The following is a 22,007-nucleotide window of genomic DNA, read 5'->3' as shown; positions in this document are numbered from 1 at the left end:
ACAACAGTTGTCTCAGACGAATGTGTCTGATTATCACCTGGAACACATCAAAAATGCAGGACCCCCCCACCCCGATTTCCCCAGACCAAACATCCCCAGAGTCTGATTTAGTAGGTGGGTGCCCCAAAATCAGCACTCAGGGGATTCTGTGGCAGTGGTCCGAGAACCATACTGGTCTTTGACATGGGAGGCAGGACAACATCCCAGATGGTGCAGCAGCTGCCACACGCAGTGAGACAGAGTGAAACAAGCCCTTGCGAGAAACAGGCGGTCGTGCTGGAGCCACAAACCACAGTCACAAGAAACAGAGGTAATCAAGGGGACAACTAGCTTTAGGCACTTATATAGAAAAGAGTAAGTTAACCTCTATTCTGGGTGCCCACTGTGCTAAGCATTTTACGGAACACTAATTCACACCATTACTCGTGCCAGCTGGGGGATGGGAGCATTAGTATCGTCATGTTATGGATGAGGACACGAAGCTCGGAGAAGTGTTCCGGATTCCTCACCTTTCTCTTCCTCTTCCTCTTCTATCCCTGGGTCTGCTTCGTTTCTTTTCCTTTTTTTTTTTTTTTTTTTGTTATCTTATTAATTGAGGTAAAATTCACATAACATCAAATTTACCATTTTAAAGTGTATGACTCAACGGAATTCAGTACATTTACAATGTTGTGCAACGATCACCACTATTTAGTTCCAGAACATTTTCATCATCCAAAAGGAAATCCCATACCCATGAGCAGTGCTTCCCCTGCCAACCCCCAGCCCCTGGCAACCACGAATCTGCTTTGTCTCTGCGGATTTGCCTATTCCCAATATTTCATATAAACGGAATCATACAATATGGGGCCGTTTTGTGTCTGGCTTCTTTTACTTTGCAGAAGGTTTTCAAGGTTCATCTGTGATGCAGCATGTATCAGTGCTTCATTTCTTTTCACAGAAAAGAACTGTGAAAAAATTCCATTGTATGGGCTCTCGCACTCTCTGGGGAAGGCGGAAGCACAGGTAAACCAAGATTTCATTTCCAAGATGGAAAGTCCATCAGACTCAGCTGTGACTTTACCCAGCGCTCCACAGGTCTGTGCCAATCCAACACCTCCCCCACACGAATAGTTCAAGAAAACAATCTGTGAGTGCAACACTTAGAGAACGATTAAGGAAAACAAGATCTTCATTTAATTCCCATAATTAAATGGCGTGGTAAAGTGTCTTAAAGTCAAGAATGAAAAAAACAATCATTTTGACCCACCTCCTAGAGTAATGGAAATAAAACCAAAAATAAACAAATGGGACCTAATGAAACTTAAAAGCTTTTGCACAGCAAAGGAAACTATAAACAAGACGAAAAGACAACCCTCAGAATGGGAGAAAATATTTGCAAATGAATCAAGGGACAAAGGATTAATCTCCAAAATATATAAACAGCCCATGCAGCTCAATATTAAAAAAACAAACAACCCAATCAAAAAATGGGCAGAAGACCTAAATAGACATTTCTCCAAAGAAGACATACAGATGGCCAAGAGGCACATGAAAAGCTGCTCAACATCACTAATTATTAGAGAAACGCAAATCAAAACTACAATGAGGTATCACCTCACACTGGTTAGAATGGGCATCACCAGAAAATCTACAAACAACAAATGCTAGAGAGGGTATGAAGAAAAGGGAACCCTCTTGCACTGTTGGTGGGAATGTAAATTTACACAGCCACTATGGAGAACAGTATGGAGGTTCCTTAAAAAACTAAAAATAGGGCTTCCCTTGTGGCACAGTGGTTAAGAACCTGCCTGCCAATGCAGGGGACACAGGTTCGAGCCCTGGTCCGGGAAGATCTCACATGCCTTGGAGCAACTAAGCCCGTGCGCCACAACTACCGAAGCCTGCGTGCCCAGAGCCTGTGCTCCGCAACAAGAGAAGTCACCGCTATGAGAAGCCCACGCACCGCAAAGAAGAGTAGCCCCTGCTTGCCACAACTAGAGAAAGCCTGTGCGCAGCAACAAAGACCCAACGCAGCCAAAAATAAAATAAATTTAAAAAAGAGTTCCACTATAAAAAAAAAAAACAACTAAAAATACAATTACCATATGACCCAGCAATCCCACTACTGGACATATACCCAGAGAAAACCATAATTCAAAAAGACACATACACCCCAATGTTCATTGCAGCACTATTTACAATAGCCAGGTCATGGAAGCAACGTAAATGCCCATCGACTGATGAATAGATATAGAAGATGTGGTACATATATACAATGGAATATTACTCAGCCATAAAAAGGAACGAAATCGCGTCATTTGTAGAGATGTGGATGAACTTAGAGACTGTCATACAGAGTGAAGTAAGTCAGAAAGAGAAAAACAATATCGTATATTAACGCATATATGTGGAACCTAGAAAAATGGTACAGATGAACTGGTTTGCGGGGCAGAAATAGAGACACAGATGTAGAGAACAAATGTATGGACACCAAGGGGGGGAAGTGTGGGGGGGTGGTGGTGGTGCGATGAACTGGGAGATTGGGATTGACATGTATACATTAATATGTATAAAATGGATAACTAATAAGAACCTGCTATATAAAAATAAATAAATAAATAAATAAAAATTTTTAAAAATCAGATCTTTTCAGAGAAGCCAGCATCTTTAGCAGAAGAAAACTGGAATTTCAAGAAAATTTTAAACACATAGTGAGGTAGAAGAAAATACACATTTGAAAAATACTTTTAAGAATATCGATGCAAGTGAATCTAAATCACTGGATACTGGGTCACGCAGAGGTCTCCAAAATGATTTTGTGAATGAGAATTCTTCCCAAACAAGGATTAAATGAAGAAAAAGCAAAATAGATGGAGATTCGGGAGAAAGAAGACCTTCTTCACAGGCTAAAACTAGTCAAAATGTATCACTCAAAGAATGACCTGTCCCAGTTACAGCTGTTAATAAGGAAGTGAAGAAGTTGTAGGCAGGTGTTACTCTGTGAGCTGCAATCAACTATGTCTGAAAAGAACAAGAAACTGAGCCTCACCCATTTTTTTTTTTTTTTTTGCCTCACCCATTTGATAGATCACTGTGTGTAAGATGATAAATTGCTACACTCTAACAGAAATGAAGAAGAATTCCTACGAGTTTCATTCATATTTTTTTCTCCAGAGTATCTTTGAGAATGACAACATAATAAAAAAGATGCTTATATATTTTAAAGAGAAGGTATCAACCACTAGAGCTTAGAGAAAGGTATCCTGATGAAAGCCAATTTGGGAACTCTGTTATTATCTAAATATAAACCAAGTTCTAAAATGAAAATTCAGTATTTTGGATAAATTTGCTAAAGGAAACAACATTTAAATAAATATGAAAAATGTTAATAATGATTAAAAAATAATTTGGACAATCCTGGAAGTAGTTTTAATACATTGTTTATTGTGGTTAAAAAAAAAAAAGTTTTATTGTAAATGTTAAAAAACAGTCCAACCAGGTGAATGTCTAAACCAAAATGGGTCTAAAAATGCCTGCCTCTCTCATTTTATGACCCTTGTTTCCATCCATTTATCACATATTTCCATCTGGCTGGTCTAGTAGATAAACTCATATGTCAAAAAAAAATTCCAGCGTATAGATATGCCCTATTTTGTTTATCCATTCATCTGCTGATGGACGTTTGGGTTGCTTCTACCTTTTGGCTACTGTGAATAGGGCATCTATGAAACTTTGTGTACAAGTGTTTGTTGCAACACCTGTTTTCAATTTTGGGGTATATACCTAGGAGTGCAATTGCTGGCTCACCCTAGGGGTTTTAGGGTTTCCACCCCAATGACTGTGGTAAATAGTACATCTGGATGGCCTCCTTTGAGCTCATGATGCCATGCAGTGCCCACAGCCTGACAGCAGTGAAGAGAGATGATCGACTATCTGTTTTAAGAGAAGGGGCTCTTATGATCACCCCAGCAGTAGAACTCCAGTACACGCATAGATCATGGTTAAAGCTAGGACAGGAAGCAGTGCCCAGACAGAGCCTCCTCCTTTGCCTTCTTTTTTTTTTTTTTTTTAATTTTTAATTTATTTTTGGCTGCATTGGGTCTTCGTTGCTGCGCGTGGGCTTTCTCTAGTTGCGGCGAGCGGGGGATACTCTTCCTTGTGGTGCGCAGGCTTCTCATTGCGGTGGCTTCTCTTGTTGTGGAGCACGGGCTCTAGGCGTGTGAGCTTCAGTAGTTGTGGCTCGTGAGCTCTAAAGCGCAGGCTCAGTAGTTGTGGCACGGGCCTAGTTGCTCCGCGGCATGTGGGATCTTCCCGGATCAGGGCTTGAACCCGTGTCCCCTGCATTGGCAGGCGGATTCTTAACCACTGTGCCACCAAGGCGGTCCCGGGATTCAGACTTTTAACTCAGACTCATTTCTGTGCTTTTAATCACTTTACACTTAATGTGTCTGAGGTTTTCAAGGTGTAAAGTACCTTCTCATTATAATCATTTTTGGGGGTGGAGAGCACTCTGCTTGTATTGAAAGAATGGCTGGTTAAGCTGGAATGAGTTTTACTGGTATTCACGGGAAAGAAAGCCACATTTGTTATGGGAAATTACCTTTCAAATTTTTGACATAATCCTCTCCAGCAAGGTTGTTTGTTGACATCAGCATCTCCAGCTCTACACCACATTTATATTTAAATTGTGCACCTACTTACCTCCTGCAGAGCTGCCATCTAAAAATGCCACAAGGACAGGAAGCAGGAGATTAGTATAGATTGGTAGCTGGGCTCCCAAGACGGTCTCACCCAGTCTGACAACCACCGAGTCTAACTCTCCAGCTTAGACCTCACCTGGGAACTTCAGACTCATATATCCAACTACCTACTGACTGCTCACATCATCTCCTACTCAACATGTTCAAAACCAAACTCCTGATTTCTACCCCAGACCTGCTCCATCTGCCTGTACCCTTCCCCATCTCAGCAAACGGCAGCTTCATCCTTCCACAGACGCTCAGGCCCCAAGCCTTGCCATCATCCTTGCCTTCTCTCTTACATCTACCTATACATCTAATAGTAACTCCTTCAAATCGTGTTGGCTGTCTCTTCCAGTGCGCCCAGAATCCCCCCACTTCTTATCACTACCACCATGGTCCATGCGGATGTAGTAGCTGGTGTAAAGAAACACGAGACGGCCTCCCCTCCTGCTTGGCAAGCATCGTCTGCCTTGTTCTTAAGTCGTGAGTCTCCAGGCAGGTTGCTACCTCTTTCAGGTTTTCATTGTCTGATGGATTTTCTGCCTATCCTCCCGCCCTTCTCCATTTCTGGCCCCAGGACATAGATTTCCCTTCCCACTTGCTGAAAAATAATCATCATCAATAGTTTATTGGTCTTGGGATAAACCATAATGGAAAGAATATAAAACAGAATGTATATGTGTGTGTAACTGAGTCACTTTGCCGTACAACAGAAATTAACACAACATTGTAAATCAACTATACTTCAATTAAAAAATAAATTTAAAAAATAGTTTATTGGAACCCAGTCCCTTTACACATAGTATTACAGTGAGCACTCTTTGGAGACAGACTTCTGGGTTCACCATCTCAGCTTTGATATTCACTAGCTGTGGGACTCGGGTCAGATGATTTAACCTCTCTGCCTCAGTTTCCTCATCTGTAAAAATGAGAGTAATAACACCTACTTCATAGGGCTATTATGAGGACTGAATAAATTAATGCATGTAAAAAGTTTAGATCCATCCCTGGCACACAGTAAGTGCTCAGAAGATGGTAGGTATTATAAAAATTTACATACATTATCTCATTTAAATTTAGTATAGCAGTTAGGAACCTAGGTTCACCTCTCAGTTTCACCATTTCTTAGCTGTGAGGCCTTGGACAAGGACCTAGCCTCTCCATGCCTCAGTTACCATATTTGAAACGGGGATAGCTAGCGTTGTAGTAAATTGTATAAGGGTTCAATAAATGTTAACTATTGTCATTCAGTTTTGACACCAGCCCCATGAGACCACAGAGCAAACACATAGTGAAGCTTGACCAATTGTGTCACTGTCTGCAGGTGGGCGGATTACTCTCTGTTTTTTCAGGGATAAATAATAAGAGAGCTTATCTTGGAATTATATCGTACAAAGCACAAATAAAAATTAGCTATTACGATCCCCATTTTTATTGATGAGAAAGCTGATGATCAAAGAGAGGTAAGGGCATAGGCTTAGGATAAAAACCTAAAACAAATCCCAGCTTGGTCATGAAATAGCTGTGCCATCCTGGGCAAATGATTTAATCTCTTTGAAGTTTAATTTCCTTATCTTTAAAATGCTGATTAAATGGGCAAGACTTGTGGGGTTGTTATGATGATGATATGAGATCTGTAAGTAAAATGCTTAACATGGTATTCTTACTATGACTCTCATTTTTATCTACAGGAAGATGGAGGTTGAGAGAGGTCAGGTGACTTGCCCAAGGGCACAGAGAGTCTGTGGCAGATTCAAACTTCAAGGCCACATCCACCTGCTCCAGATTCCTGTCCTCCTGACACCACACTAAGCCTCCATTCAGGAAATGGGAGGAAGGCTGACGGGGGCTGCTCTGGCCCCCAAGGATCAGGACACACTGGAAAATGGAAGCTCTCAGTTCTGCTCCAGGCTTAATTTATTAACTTCCCTCCCCACACCCCGATTCATGGACAGAGATAAATGACTTGCCAAGCTATTGGTAGACCAGCTAGGCACACACATGGGCCAGAAGGGAAGGAAAGGGCAAAAGATAGGAAAGTCGTGAACAACCTTAATTCTCCTTTCCCAACCTACCATTTGTAATCTTACACATATATAGTCAAACAGTAAAGTCTAGTTTAATAGGATAGATTTAGTTTCTGCCCCCATCCCCTTGTGCCCAAACTTGATTCACCCAGGCAGGGGGAAGGGAGGGGGCAAATGAAACGTGAACAATAACAAGTAGGTATGTTCCCCCACTAGACTGTAAGGACCAAGAAGGCATATCCACTTATCATCATATCCCAGAGTCTAGTATAATTCCTGGTACACAACAGAGGTTAATGAATATGAGAGGAAAACATAAATTATGATGTCGGATCATATCATTTAGCCTGCTCATATTTCCTACCTCCTCCTCAAAACACACAGCCTATTTCAAATTTTGTGCCCTCGTTCCCAATGCTAGGGCTGCTTAAAAACGATTTCAAAGTAGTATTAAGTTCTGGAGAACCCCAGTCACACTCGCCCCTTCCTAACGTGCCGGTCCAGCTCCTCATTCCCAAGCCTTCCGTCATTTGTCCAGTTTCTCCCGAGTCCCACTCCATCTGTGGCCTGACTGACCCTCATTTTGACACAGAAGGAGCTTGGGGTTTAAAGGCAGAAGACCCACATTGAGTACTGCTTCTGTTTCAGGTAACCCCTCAAAGCCGCAGTTTCGTTATCTATGAAATGGGGCTAAATTATAGTACCTACCCCATTGGCTATTGTTAAATCGATAACATTTATGGAAGGCTCTTAGAACAGGGCCTGGCACACAGCAAACACTATGTAATTGCTTTAAATTGAAGTAAAGCATGCATATAAAATGTTTTTAATTGTAAAGTGTTATAAAAAATGTGTAAGATTACTACTATGACTTTATAGTGAGTAAATCTTTGGGAGGGGGGGATATGATCTTGTCCCAAGTTCCTTCACAATGCAGAGAAACCTTAGAGAAGCAAATTTCTTCTATTTCTTTTTTTTTTTTTTTGCGGTACGCGGGCCTCTCACTGCTGTGGCCTCTCCCGCTGCGGAGCACAGGCTCCAGACGCGCAGGTTCAGCGGCCATGGCTCACGGGCCCAGCCGCTCCGCGGCATGTGGGATCTTCCCGGACCGGGGCACGAACACGTGTCCCCTGCATCGGCAGGCAGACTCTCAACTACTGAGCCACCAGGGAAGCCCTGACTCATTTCTTAATTGCTAGGTAGTAACTCCAAGAAGAGAATAGCCCATCTCTCTCTCTCTCTCTCTCTCACTCTCATTCTCTCTCACTCTCTCTCTCTCTCTCTCTCTCTCTCTCTCTCTCTCTCTCACACACACACACACACACACACACACACACACACAGTATCACTCTATATTATCTTGTTTGTTTTCACATTTATGATCTGCCTGTCCCCACCTCCACTCTCAAACCGGAATTAAAACTCCAAGACAGGGGAAGTTCTGTCTGTATTGTTCAGAACTGGCACAGAGTGGATATTTTTGTTACACTAATGAACAAATGGATGAAGGTATACCGCAGATATGCAAAGAAGTACCAGGTCACAGAAATACCACGCTGAGAACCAACCCGGACTTCAATCAAAATGGAATATACAAAAAAAAAAAAAAAAAGGAATATACAGGGCTTCCCTGGTGGCGCAGTGGTTGAGAGTCCGCCTGCCAATGCAGGGGATACGGGTTCGTCCCCTGGTCCGGGAAGATCCCACGTGCCGCGGAGCGGCTGGGCCCGTGAGCCATGGCCGCTGAGCCTGCGCGTCCGGAGCCTGTGCTCCGCAACGGGAGAGGCCACAACAGTGAGAGGCCCGCGTACCGCAAAAAAAAAAAAAAAAAAGGAATATACAAAATTATTCCTCAGAAGGCCCTGCTGGTCAATGGTGGCTGCCTTAGATTATCAAGAAAAGGGAGGTGGGATATTGCCTATGAACAATTGAAGACCAGCCTTCTACTTTTGGAACAAGGAATATGGAAGAGCAAATTCTAGCTCTCTGCAAAGAGCTTCTTTTGCCCACGAAGGCTGCCCGACCGCGTTTTATTTCCCCCCCACGCGCCCGCACATGAGGCTGTTCTGTGAAGATTTGGGGCTTCCAATGACAAATAAGTAGGGGATCCCAACGCTAAAGTGGAGGTTACAAGGCACCCTGGGGCTCCCCCGGCCTTGCCAGGTGAGAATGCCCAGGGAAGCACATATCAGGTCCATTATGATGACTATTTGTTAATAATAATATTGTCACTAAATATTTATGAAGTGCTCATGCTCAGCTATACGGTGACACTCCCACCACTCCGCCACCCTTCCCGCAGCACCCAGCTCCCTAACCCCGAGACCCACAGTCCTCCCGGTGCACTGTGGTTGGAGAGAATTGTGACAGGTAGCTCTGGCCGCCTCAGTTGACCTTAACTGCTGGGAACCCAGGCGTCCAGGTCCTCCAGTGGCGCGAGAATCCATTCGCGGTCGCCACGGGGTCTTGTAAAAACGTCCCCTTGGTCCGTACCCCACCTGGGCTCCAGGAGCAGAAATGGGGAGGGGCCAGGTCCAAGCTCCCCACGGGGTCCACCTGGCGGCTGCCCCCTCCTCTCCTCAGTCCAGACCAGCCCAGGCAGGCAGGCGAGGGCGCGACCCCCGGGGTCTCCGGTCCACAGCAGGCGGCCGCTAGCCATCCCACTCCCAGAGCTCCCCGCCGCTCCGGCCCAGCATCCAGGAGCCGCGGCCCCGCGGCATTTTTTCTCTTTATCATAAATATATAAATTATGCTAATTACGGGCATTGCATATTAACCAAACCCGAAACCTCCCCTGCCCGGCCCCCTCCCCCTCCGTGCAAACCCCTCCCCGCCCCGGACCCCGCTACTTACCGGAGCCCGAGCCGCCTTCGCCCCGGGTGCCCGGCGTCAACCGATTAGAGATTCATCTCACAGCTCGAGCCAGGGGGCCGGGGGCCGGGGCCGGGGCAGCCGCCGCCCTCAGACAAAGAAGCCAGTGCGGCTTGGCTGGGCTCGGCTCGGCCCGGGAGCCGGTCTGGACCCGCCGCCGCCCCCGGGCCCCCAGCCCGGGCTGGGCAGAGCCGAAGGGGACCCCGCGGGCTGCGCTGGGCGGAGAGGGGACGGGCGGGAAGCGAGAAGGGGGAGCAGTGTGGGGGGCGGTCAGGTATATATATATTTTTCTCCTCTCCCCCCCTTCCACGGCCCCCCCTCCTTTTTCTCCCCCCCCCCTTTTTTCCCTCCTTCTGCTACTTGGATTTTTTTAGCTGCTGCGTCATGAGCATAATTTATGCAAAGAGCTTTGCCGCATGCTGCACCGCGCGCGCCAGCCGCCGGGGGCGGCGGGCTGGGCGGGCCGGCGAAGAAGGGAGGGGTTCTGGGGAGGCGAGAACGAGCGATTGGGGCGGGGAGCCGGGGGGCTCAGACCCTTGCCACCCCGGAGGCCCCAGAGGCGCCCTCCCCGGACAGGAGTGGAAGGCCGGTGGGGCGGGTCACGCAGCCCCCTCCGAGGTGCCGCTTCAGGTCGTTCCATTTGGGAAGGTGCGGGAGTGGGCGCGGGAGCACAGGAGTCCGGACTGGGGACCCTGTGCCACATTCCCGTCAGCCTAGGATTGGGGCCGTGACTCCCAGCGGCCGCCTTTCCTCTCTGGGTTAGTCAGTTGCCCTCCTCAACGTTGAAAGTCAAGTCCATGTCCATTCCCAAGCCCCAGGCCGGAACCTCACTGCGAGAAAAGGGAGGGAACGCAGACATCGCTCAGCCAGGGCCTAACCAACCTTTTGAGCAGCTGTGCCCCAGCTCCATCTCACGGAGGGGACCCTGGGCCTGAAAGCTCCCTCACCCCCACCTCAAGAGCAGTTGTGGGCTGTCTTGACTAAAGACAGCTTTCCTGCTTTCTTGACCAAGTAGACTAGGAAATGTAAAATATAGACAAAGTTCTGTGGCACGGAGAAAAAACAAGTTTCTGCTTTGGTGGTGGTGATGGCGAGGAGGGTTTGGTTTATTTAATAGAGGCTCTTGAAGGTATGGAAAGGGGAAGGAATAAGACGAGGCACCGTTTGGGGCTGAGGGCAAATGGACGGAGAAGTAGTTGACAAAGAAGCCTGTGCTCCGCCACGGGAGAGGCTACAACAGTGAGAGGCCCGCGTACCGCAAAAAAAATAAAAAAAAAAAAGAAGAAGAAGAAGGAGTTGGAAGAACAAAGGGGAAGAGAAAGAATGAGGGGAGGCGAGTTGGGGAGGAGGGAGCACTGTAAATCCAGTAAGCTGTGGATCCCAACGTTGAGGCAGCCTGCCATCAGCCTGGGCTGCTTCCCCTTTGCCCCTTCATCCACTGCCACCCCTCCCCCCTTGTGATGAGCTAAGCATAGATGAGTTAGAGGTAGTGTGGGAATAGAGGTGGAGCCCTCAGCCCATTGCTGCTTAACGCCTCCTCCCATGGAAGGGCACTGGGAGGGGAGAGGAGAAGAGAGCTCTTCCACTAGAAGTTCAGGCAGGTAGTTTAACTTCTTCATTACTTTTAAAATAAAGAGGGTGATACCTATAATCATTACTTCACAAAGTTAAGAAGTTTAATTGTGAGCCTGTATGTGAAAAAACTTTGGAAATATCTGTACAATAGTTTTAATCTGTTTTTTAGGCTCTAGACGCGCAGGCTCAGCGGCCATGGCTCACGGGTCCAGCCGCTCCGCAGCATGTGGGATCTTCCCGGACCCGGGCACGAACCTATGTCCCCTGCATCAGCAGGCAGACTCTCAACCACTGCACCACCAGGGAAGCCTCAGTTTTAACCTGTTATAACTGGCCTTGTGAAACTAATACATGACATGGTGGTATAGCTCTTGGGCGTTTTTGTTTGGTCTGTAGTCCCTATGGTCCTTCCTCTCAGACTGTAAATTCCTCAAGAGCACAGATTGTGACTTACTAATTTTCGGATTTCCTACTGCTCTTTATGTGAAGAAGAGGCTCAGTATTGTTATTGAATGTTGTCACACGAAGACAAAAACTCTTAGTCTATGTGACTTGGTTTGGTGCTACACACAGATAAATCAAATGCTTTGGATGACACGAACATCAGGGATAGTATGAAGGAAGAAATGGATGTGATCAAAGGGGTTCATGGACACATACATCAAAATGTTAATTGTGGGGCTTCCCTGGTGGCGCAGTGGTTAAGAATCCTCCTGCCAATGCAGCAGACACAGGTTCGAGCCCTGGTCCGGGAAGATCCCACATGCCGTGGATCAACTAAGCCCATGCGCCACATCTGTTGAGGCTGCGCTCTAGAGCTGGTGAGCCACAACTACTGAAGCCCACGCACCTAGAGCCCACGCTCCGCAACAAGACCGCAAAGAGAAGCCCACGCGCCGCAACAAACAGTAGGCCCCGCTCGCTCGCCACAACTAAGAAGCCCACGCATAGCAACGGAGACACAACACAGCCAAAAGTAAATAAATTGATTATTTTTTTAAATGTTAATTGTGGTTTTCTTTGGGAAAAGGAAGCCTTAATTTTATATTGTATACACTTCTGCTTAAATTTTTGATGCTGAACATATACTACGTTTTTGTTGAAATTTTTTATTGGAGTATAACATGCACACAGCAAAGTACACAAATCTTAAATGTACATCTTGATGAATTATTTATATATATATAAAATATTATCTACATATATTACTTGCATACATCTACATATATAATAGATTACATACATTATTTATATATTTATTATAATCATTATATTTTATTATATCACACACATATATATTTTATAAATATATACAAAATCGGGCTTCCCAGGTGGCGCAGTGGTTGAGAGTCCACCTGCCGATGCAGGGGACACGGGTTCGTGCCCTGGTCCGGGAAGATCCCACATGCCGCAGAGCGACTGGGCCCGTGAGCCATGGCCGCTGAGCCTGCGCGTCCGGAGCCTGTGCTCCGCAACAGGAGATGCCGCAGCGGTGAGAGGCCCACGTACCCACCCCCCCACACAATATATATATATATATATATATATATATATATATATATATATATATATATATATATATATATACAAAAAAAAATATATATATATATATACAAAATCACCACCCACGACATGATGTAGAGCATTTCCAACAGCTGAGAAGACTCCCCTGTGTTCCTTGTTAAGTAAACTTCCAGTTATCACCATAGCTTAATTTTGCTGGTTCTTGAACTTCATATAAATGGAATCAGACAGCATGTGTACTCTTTTGTGTCTGGCTTCTGTTACTCAGCATATGTTTTTGAGATTCACCCATGTTGTTGTGTCTAACAGTATTATTTGTTCTTTTTTATCGCTGCATATATTCCATTGTATAATTATACCACAGTTTATCTATTCTACTACTGATGGGCATTCGGGTTGTTTCTTTTTGTCTTTTATGAATAAAGCTGCTGTGAACATTCTTGCATAAGTCTTTTAGTGAATGTACGCACATATTTCTCCTGGGTAGATACTGAGAAGTGGGATTGCTAGGTTTGTGGTATATGTTTAACTTTTGTAGATACTGCTAAATACTTTTCCAAAATGTTTGAACCAATTTATATCCTTACTAGTAATGTATGAGAATTCTAGTTGTTCCACACCCTCACCAATACTTGCAATACAGTCTCTGTTTTTTTGCAATATTGAAATATAAGATTTTTAGAATAAGTATATATTTTATAATCAGAAAAAAATGTCAACAGTACAGATATTTCCATGGCTGAGTTGGGAGAAGATGTCACTAGTGATATGCCATGCCAAAGAAAACTCATGAACAGTATCCTCAGCCCAGCACATTTTCTTTTTTTCTCCTTCACTCCACTTCCCATGCCTCTGAGCCTACAGTTATTCAACAAATATTTATTGTCTACTATGTGCCAAACACTGGGCTGGATGCTAAGTGTCCAGTGGTAAACAAAACAGACAGCTTTCTTGGAATTTATGGTCTTCCGGGGAAATAGATGTTAAACAAAAAATAAACACAGAAATATATCATTACACGTGATGATTAAGAAAACCAGAAGGTGATATGAGAGAGAATAACACTGGGGGCAGGGAAGGCCTCCCTGAGGAAGTCATATATAAGGCAAAGTTTAAAAGATGTAATAAGCAGGAGACCGAAGGAACAGCAGAGGCAATGAGGCAGGAATAAATTTGCTGTTCAAGAAACTGAAAGAGGATCAATGTGGCTGGAACACAGCAAGTGACAGGGGAGAATTGCACAAAATGCAGTTGGAAAGATAGGCAGGGCCCAGATCAGGAAAGCCTGGCCATGTACACCTCCAATCTTTCCATTCAGTTGGGTCCTTTTTTTTTTTTTTTTTTTTTTTTTTTTGCGGTACGCGGGTCTCTCACTGCTGTGGCCTCTCCCGTTGTGGAGCACAGGCTCCGGACGCGCAGGCTCAGCGGCCATGGCTCACGGGCCCAGCCGCTCCGCGGCATGTGGGATCTTCCTGGACCGGGGCACGAACCCGTGTCCCCTGCATCGGCAGGCGTACTCTCAACCACTGCGCCACCAGGGAAGCCCTGGGTCCTTTCTGTCTTTCTTTCTTTCTTTGCAAACTCTATTCAAGAGGTCTTCTTGAATAATACTGAATTGTTCTAATTAATATTATTATTTTAATTACATCATTGCTCCAATAACTTCATTATATAATTTGTAGTTAATAGGCCTTTCATTCTGTTTCCTGAGACTATATTGGTTTACCCAACAGATATAGGACAGGGCCTTATGTTTCCTCTTTTACCCAGTCTCCTCCAAGCACCTAGCATATCACGGATGCTCTGTTGACAGTAAGAATCTCCCTTGGCCCCGTACTCTATTCCTAGAAAGCTCTTGGAATCTAAGTAGATAATCCTCAGGATCCTGTTTTACCTGGTTTGAGAACTGACCCAATTTCAAATCTTCAAAACTTGCCCTGGAGCAACCACATTTCTCCAGGATCCAGGCATATTTTTCCAAACACCTTCCTTAACTGCGTAGTTAATCTTGCCCCTCCCCCCTCCAATCTCCAGATTAAAGGCATCTCTGCTGTTGCTAAGGGAAGGAGGCTTGGGCAGGTGGTGGGAGTGAGTTGAAGGATGATACAGCAGGGAGTCAGGTTGGTCAGCAGGGAAAAAAACCTCTCAGCTGTGAGGAAAGACAGCAATGCAAATGCATTTTCAAGTGCTTCTGGGCCGGGTCCCGCCCAGCCTCCACCCGCCCCCCGACCCCACCCCCGCCCCCGCCCGCCATGTGTTTATCTGCTTGTTCTCTGAAAGCTTTTAGGACTTTCTTTTTTAAAAATCTCTAATGTCTTTAATTTTACAATGTCAATAGTTTGTGGTTAGCCAGCTTTCCTAAAACAAGGAAGCTATTGTCCACCTTGACTGGTTATATTGAAGTCCTTATGAGAAGAATGGGCCATCAAAGAAAAGGTGCTGTTAACAATACAGGGCTATTTAAGGTGAGAAGCCAGAGTTCTGAAAAATTTGCATGTGGCAAGGAGCGTGGCTGGGCATGCTCCATTTTTTATAGACTTCCCACCCTGAAATGCATATATTCTATTTACTTTAATTTTAGCAATGATGTAAAATTATTGCTGGGCTGCTGTCACTCTGACAGATCACCCTACCAGCTCAAAGGGTAAATAAGGTTTTTTTTCCCGTAATTTTTGTACAGTAACAAGGTGAGGAACATTTTAGCTCATAAATTATTCACCAAACCTCACAGGCATAATAGGCTGTGTGCATATTCATCAGGTTATCATCCATTATTCATAAGAAGTTCACTTCAACTGTTAGAAGAAAATGAGGTTGTTGATTGAAATCCTGAAGAAATGTGGGCTTTTATTCTCCCCCCTCCTTTTTCCCATCTGAGTAAGTCTGGAAGTTTCCATCAAAAAATGATATTGTAGGGAAAAAAATTTATTCCTGACATGTAGATGTGTAGATAAGAGGAAATAAAACTTGGAGTAGGAAATAAATTGGCAGGATCAACCATCATTCATTTAACTTGGCTAAAGGCCTCTGATTCCTGCTTCCACAGAAACTGTGTCCAGGAAGTGGCCAAAGGGGGTCCCCTTTCTTGCAGCAAAAGAGTAGCTTCATCAAATCTGATAGACTTAATACTTATATTAAGATCCAGGTTGCCTTCTACAGCCCAAGAAGTATTATCATTTATCTTCTTATTTGACCTTCACACCAAGTCTGTGAGATAGGAATAATTTTCAAGATGAGAAAACTGAGGCTCAGAGAGGTTGAGTGACGTATCTAAAGCCAAACAGCTGGTGAGCAGACCAGGACTGGAACCTACATTTTCTTCCATATTCCATGTTCCTTATACTCTGTCTTCCTAAATCCTCTGGATGATAAAACTCACCACTCCCAAGATAGAGGCATTTCACATTGTTTTCCAAGAACCATTAATTTTATTGTTTTCTCTTTTTATTATTTATTTATTTATTTTAAAATATTTATTTATTTTGGCTGTGTTGGGTTTTCATTGCTGCACGTGGGCTTTCTCTAGTTGCGGCGAGCCTGGGCTACTCTTCATTGCAGTGTGCGGCTTCTTACTGTGGTGGCTTCTCTTGTTGCGAAGCACAGGCTCTAGGCGCACAGGCTTCAGTAGCTGCGGCATGCGGGCTCAGTAGTTGTGGCACATGGGCTTAGTTGCTCGGCAGCATGTGGGATCTTCCTGGACCAGGGCTTGAACCCATGTCCCTTGCATTGGCAGGTGGCTTCTCTTGCACTGCACCCCCAGGGAAGCCCCTGTTTTCTCTTTTTAATACCTTTATTATTTCTGTGAACTACAGAAGCAATATAGGCTTGAAGGCATCAAATAAAACAAAGTTCTATAGAATAGAGAATAACAAATGGACAGTTTGCCACGATTGCCAACCTCCTTCGCCACAGGAGCCAGGAGGAGATATTATAATTCAGTCAAATCCACAGATCTGGGTTCAGATTTGATCATGGTCACTGACTAGCTGTGTAATTTGCGGCAAGATAGCCTCTTTAGGTTGTAGTTTCTCATTTGTAAAATGGGGATAATGCTTACTTCTAGAGTTTTTTGTGTTAAATGAGATAATGTATATGAAACCCAAGTGTCAGCATTTTCCTCCATTTTAAAGGTCCCCTCCTTCTAGCACAGTTGGCCCTCCAGTATCCATGGGTTCTGCATCAGAGGATTCATCCAATCAAAGATTGAAAATATTTGGAAAATAAATTCCAGAAAGTCCCCAAAAGCAAAAGTTGAATTTGCCTCAAACCAGCAACTATCTGCATAGTATTTACATTGTATTTACAACAATTTACATAGCATTTACATTGTGTTAGGTGTTATAAGTAATCTAGAGATCATTTCAAGTTACACATGAGAAAGTGCATAGGTTTTAGGCAAATACTATTTTACCATTTATGCAAATACCATCTTATGTAAGGGACCTGAGCATCCTCGGATTTTTGTATCTGTGAAGGGGAGGGGGTCCTGGAACCAATCCCCCGTGGACATGGAAGAAAGACTGTACGTTTGGGGAAGTGGAATGGAAGGTAAGGCTTGCCGCATGCCTGTCCCCCAAGTCTTTCGCTTCACCCTCTGTTTCATTCTGTTTTCGGCCACTCATTTGGCTGCCAGTCACCTGGTATGGTCCCTCTGCATGAAATGCAGCTGTAGTCACAGTGGGGCACAGCTGTGAATTCTCCCCAACATGACTACACAAGGTGGTTCTTTACTGAAGAGTTAGGGAAAAACTAAAGAGAATTCCAAAGAATAGAGGAGAGCATTACATTTTTTATTTTAACTTTCCCTATAATCCAAGTGAAAACCAGCTGAGAAGTTCAGCTTCATTAGTTGTGGCATGCAGGCTCAGTAGTTGTGGCTCACGGGCTCTAGAGTGCAGGCTCAGTAGTTGCGGCACATGGGCTTAGTTGCTCCGTGGCACGTAGGATCTTCCCGGACCAGGGCTAGAACCTGTGTCCACTACATTGGCAGGCGGATTCTTAACCACTGCGCCACCAGGGAAGCCCAAGGAGCATGGAGTCTTAACCACTGCACCACCAGGGAAGTCCCAACTTCCCTGGTGCAGAAGCACTAAATGATTCTGATGCAGGTGGTTTGGGATTTCACACGGAGAAAAATTGCTCAAAACCCGACAAGAAGAGACGCTGCCCCAGGATTTACTAGGCTGCTGTAGCCACAGTGGAGTGAGGCCTTTACATTATCAGGCAGAGCAGTGTTAGTGCCTCTCCTACAAAGGCTCTCCAGCAATAAGAAAGGAGGATCCGGGCTTCCCTGGTGGCGCAGTGGTTGAGAGTCCACTGGCCGATGCAGGGGACACGGGCTCGTGCCCTGGTCCGGGAGGATCCCACATGCCGCAGAGCGGCTGGGCCTGTGAGCCACGGCCACTGAGCCTGCGCGTCCGGAGCCTGTGCTCCGCAACGGGAGAGGCCACAACAGTGAGAGGCCCGCGTACCACGGAAAAAAAAAAAAAAGAAAAGAAAAGAAAGAAGGATCCATTTCTGAGTCATATATCTTGTAATCCTTGTTCCCTTAGTTACATAAAGACCAGCCAAAGTTTTGAAAAGGCTGCTTCAGAGCCTGACTGGATTCTTCCACAAACCTCCACACTCCCTCTTTGGGCTGGGGAATAGGAGGTCGTTTTGTTCTCTAGTTACACAATTGAAGAGCCCAATACATAGTAGGTGTTCAATAAAGGTACATTAAAAAGTTCTAATCAGCCTAATTAACTGGGACCAGGAGACCCTGCAGGAGGAGGCGTGTCATTCTCTGAGTCCTCAGAGGACAGTTTATCCATCTCTACTGTAGCACTTACCGAGTTCTGCTGTAATTTTCTTTTCAGCATCCCTCTTGCCCAAACTCACTAAAAGAGTTCATTAGCCATCATCCTTGGCTATTCTCTCTCCTTCATCCCAACATTATTTTAAAAAACACCTTTATTAAGGCATAACTGACATACAATAAACTACACGTTTAAAGTGTACTATTTGATAAATGTTGACACTTGTACACACCCGTAAAACCATAACCACAGTCAAGATAGTGAACACATCCATGACCCCCAAAAGCTTCCCAAAGTCCATCTCTTCCCTCCTGTTCCTCCCCATCTCTTTACACAGGCAACCACGGCTCTGCTTTTTATCACTATGGTTTGTATTTTCCAAAATTTTATATAAATGGAATCCCTTAGTGTGCACTCTTCTTTTGTCTGGTTTCTTTCCCTCAGCATAACTGAGATTATCCATGTTGTTGTGTGGACCCGCAGTTCATTGCTTTTTATTGTATAGCAACACCACAATGTGTTTATCCATTGACCTGTGGATGGACATTTGTGTTGTTTCCAGTTTTTGGCTGTTACAAATAAAGCTGTAATAAATATCCATGGGTAAGCCTTTGTATGCCCATATTCTTTCATTTCTCTTGGGTTAATAGGAGTGGAAGGACTAGATCACATGGTATATATCTTTTTTTTTTTTTTTTTTTTTTGCAGTACGCGGGCCTCTCACTGTCGTGGCCTCTCCTGTTGCAGAGCACAGGCTCCGGACGCGCAGGCTCAGCGGCCATGGCTCACGGCCCCAGCCGCTCCGCGGCATGTGGGATCTTCCCGGACCGGGGCACGAACCCATGTCCCCTGCATCGGCAGGCGGACTCCCAACCACTGCGCCACCAGGGAAGCCCGGTATATATAACTTTTAAAGTCCTGTTATACTGTTTTCAAAGTGGTTGTACCATTTTACATTCTTATCAGCAGTGCCTGAGAATTCTAGTAGCTCCACATAGTCTCCAACACTTGAAACAGTCAGTCTTTTTAATGCTAACCATTTTAATAGGTGTGCCCACATTGTTTTAATGTTTTGAATTGGTAAGCATTCACATGGTTCAAAAATTTAAAAAAAAATTTTTAAGGTGTATAGTGAAAAGTCACTCCCACCTCTGTCTCCCCACCCTACCCAGTAACCACTTTTGTAGCTATCTTGTGTAATCTTCCAGAATTTCTTTACTCAAATACTAATGAATATAGTTTTCCTGCTCTTTTACACAAAAGGCATCATGCTAAGCACATGGTTCTGAACCTTGCCTTGTTTTCATTTATGAAATATTTTGGAGAGCTTCCTCGTTCTTTGTTACAGCCAGGCAGTGTTTAATTATATGGATATACTAAGATTTATTTTATCAGTTCCCTATTGATGGATATATAGGTTATTTCTAATCTTTTGCTATTACAAACAATGCTGCAGTAAACAGCCTTATATACACAGTATTTCTCATGAATGCAAATATAACTGTAGGAATCATTCTTAGAAGTGGGGATGGTAATTTGTAATTTTGATAGACATTTGCCAAATCGGCCCTATAGGAGTTGTACTCTCACCATCAATAAATTAGAGCGTCCGCTTATCCACAGCCTCACAATTGAGGTTAGTAAATGTTTGGATTTTTGCCAATCTGATAATGGTATCTGTGTGGGTTTAATTTGCCTTCTTATTAAGAGTGAGGCTGAACATCTTTTCATATGTTTAGAAGCCATTTGCATTTCCTTTTCTGTGAACTGTCTGTAAATGTCATTTGCTAATTTTTTTTTTATAAATTTGGTTAAATTTTTTCCCCAGTTTTATGGAGATATAATTGACATGTATCACTATATAAGTTTAAGTGTACAACAAAATGATTTGACTTACGTACATCATGAAATGATGACCACAGTAGGTTTAGTTAGCGGATATCCGTCATCTCATGCTGAAACAAAATTTTAAAAAATAGAAAACATGTTTTTCCTTGTGATGAGAACTCAGGATTTACTGTCTTAAGAACTTTCATTTATAATGTACAGCAGTGTTAATGCTCTGTATCATGTTACATTCCCTAGTACTTATTTATTTATTTATTTATTTATTTATTTTTTTGCGGTACGTGGGCCTCTCACTGCTATGGTCTCTCCTGTTGTGGAGCACAGACTCCGGACGCGCAGGCCTAGCGGCCATGGCTCACGGGCCCAGCTGCTCCGCGGCATGTGGGATCTTCCCAGACCGGGGCACGAACCCGTCTCCCCTGCATCGGCAGGCGGACTCTCAGCCACTGCGCCACCAGGGAAGCCCCCTAGTACTTATTTATAACTGGAAGTCTGTACCTTTTGACTACCTTCATCTAACTCCCCCTCCTCCCAGCTACTTTTTCTAATGGTTGGCCATATACTTATTGATCTCTAGGAGCTATTAATATTTAGGGGACTTAGCCCTTTGTGATGTAAACTGCAAAATTTTTTTCCAATTTGTCATTTTTCTTTTGACTTTATGGAGTTTTCATCCCTGACATTAATCCTGTTAATTAACCCTGGACATTAATCCCAATATTAGTCCAGCTGTTTTGCCTCCTAAATATTTCTGGAATCCCCCCACTTCTTTCTACCCAAATGCCACTTTCCTAGGCCAGTCTGCCATCATCAGTTGCCTAAATTACTGCGTTGTATCCTAACTGTGTCTCCCAGGCACACCTCAACTCTTCCCCTTTCTAATCTATTTTACATTTGGTAGCCAGAAAGATATTTCTAAAGTAAAAACATAATCATAAAAAAACCCCATAATCATGTCACTTTTCTGCTGAAAACTCCTGGTGGCTAACTGGTGCCTGTAGGACAGACTCCATTATCTTAAGATAGAATCCTCCATGGGCGCCAAGGCCCCCTGCATGGAAAGGCACCTGTTTACCTCTTCAGCTTCGTCTCTGACCAGTCCTCACCTCCCATTCCATGTACCGGCCATACTGAACTGTTGTCACATCCTCCCTCTCCATAAGCCCTCCCACTTGTAGGCCTTTGCGTACAGTGTTCCCTATTTGGGGACCCCTCTTCACTTGCTTAAATTCCACCCACCCTTCAGATTTCATCTCAGACATCACTGCCAGCATGACACCTTTAGATTAGATACCTCACCCAGGTGTTCTCATAACACCCCATACTGTCCTTACGGCAGCATTAATCACGCTATATTTTGATTATCTGTTTACTTTTCTGTCTCATCCATTAGGTAGACTAAGTTCCATGAGGATAGGGACTAAGTGTGCTTCTTCACTATTGTTTCCCTAGTGTCTATTACAGGGTCTGGCACATAACAGGTGCTTGATAAACAGTTGTTAAATTAACTCAAGAAAGGATGTTTGATGACTTAATGACATCTTCATCTCATTGGGGGACCAAGGAGAATGAAGAAAACAGAAAGGCTTTTGACGCCTGTTCAAGAAAGTAGCCAGATGCCCCTTAATCCCACCTGCCAG

The 22,007-nt window shown here is 44.3% G+C and overlaps 1 pseudogene across 1 annotated transcript; it reads left to right on the top strand.

Moving 5' to 3' along the window:
* The first annotated feature begins 673 nt into the window (after positions 1-673).
* Positions 674-3,294, top strand: LOC307194401 (swi5-dependent recombination DNA repair protein 1 homolog; annotated as a pseudogene). The gene is made up of 2 exons: positions 674-1,335; positions 2,626-3,294. The product of its transcript is annotated as a swi5-dependent recombination DNA repair protein 1 homolog (transcript).
* Positions 3,295-22,007: the final 18,713 nt, after the last annotated feature.

The sequence above is a fragment of the Stenella coeruleoalba genome (genome assembly GCF_951394435.1).
Source record: "Stenella coeruleoalba genome assembly, chromosome: 11".
Taxonomy (NCBI): domain Eukaryota; kingdom Metazoa; phylum Chordata; class Mammalia; order Artiodactyla; family Delphinidae; genus Stenella; species Stenella coeruleoalba.
The sequence above is the reverse complement of the archived record's forward strand: the minus strand, read 5'-3'. Positions and strand labels throughout refer to the sequence as shown.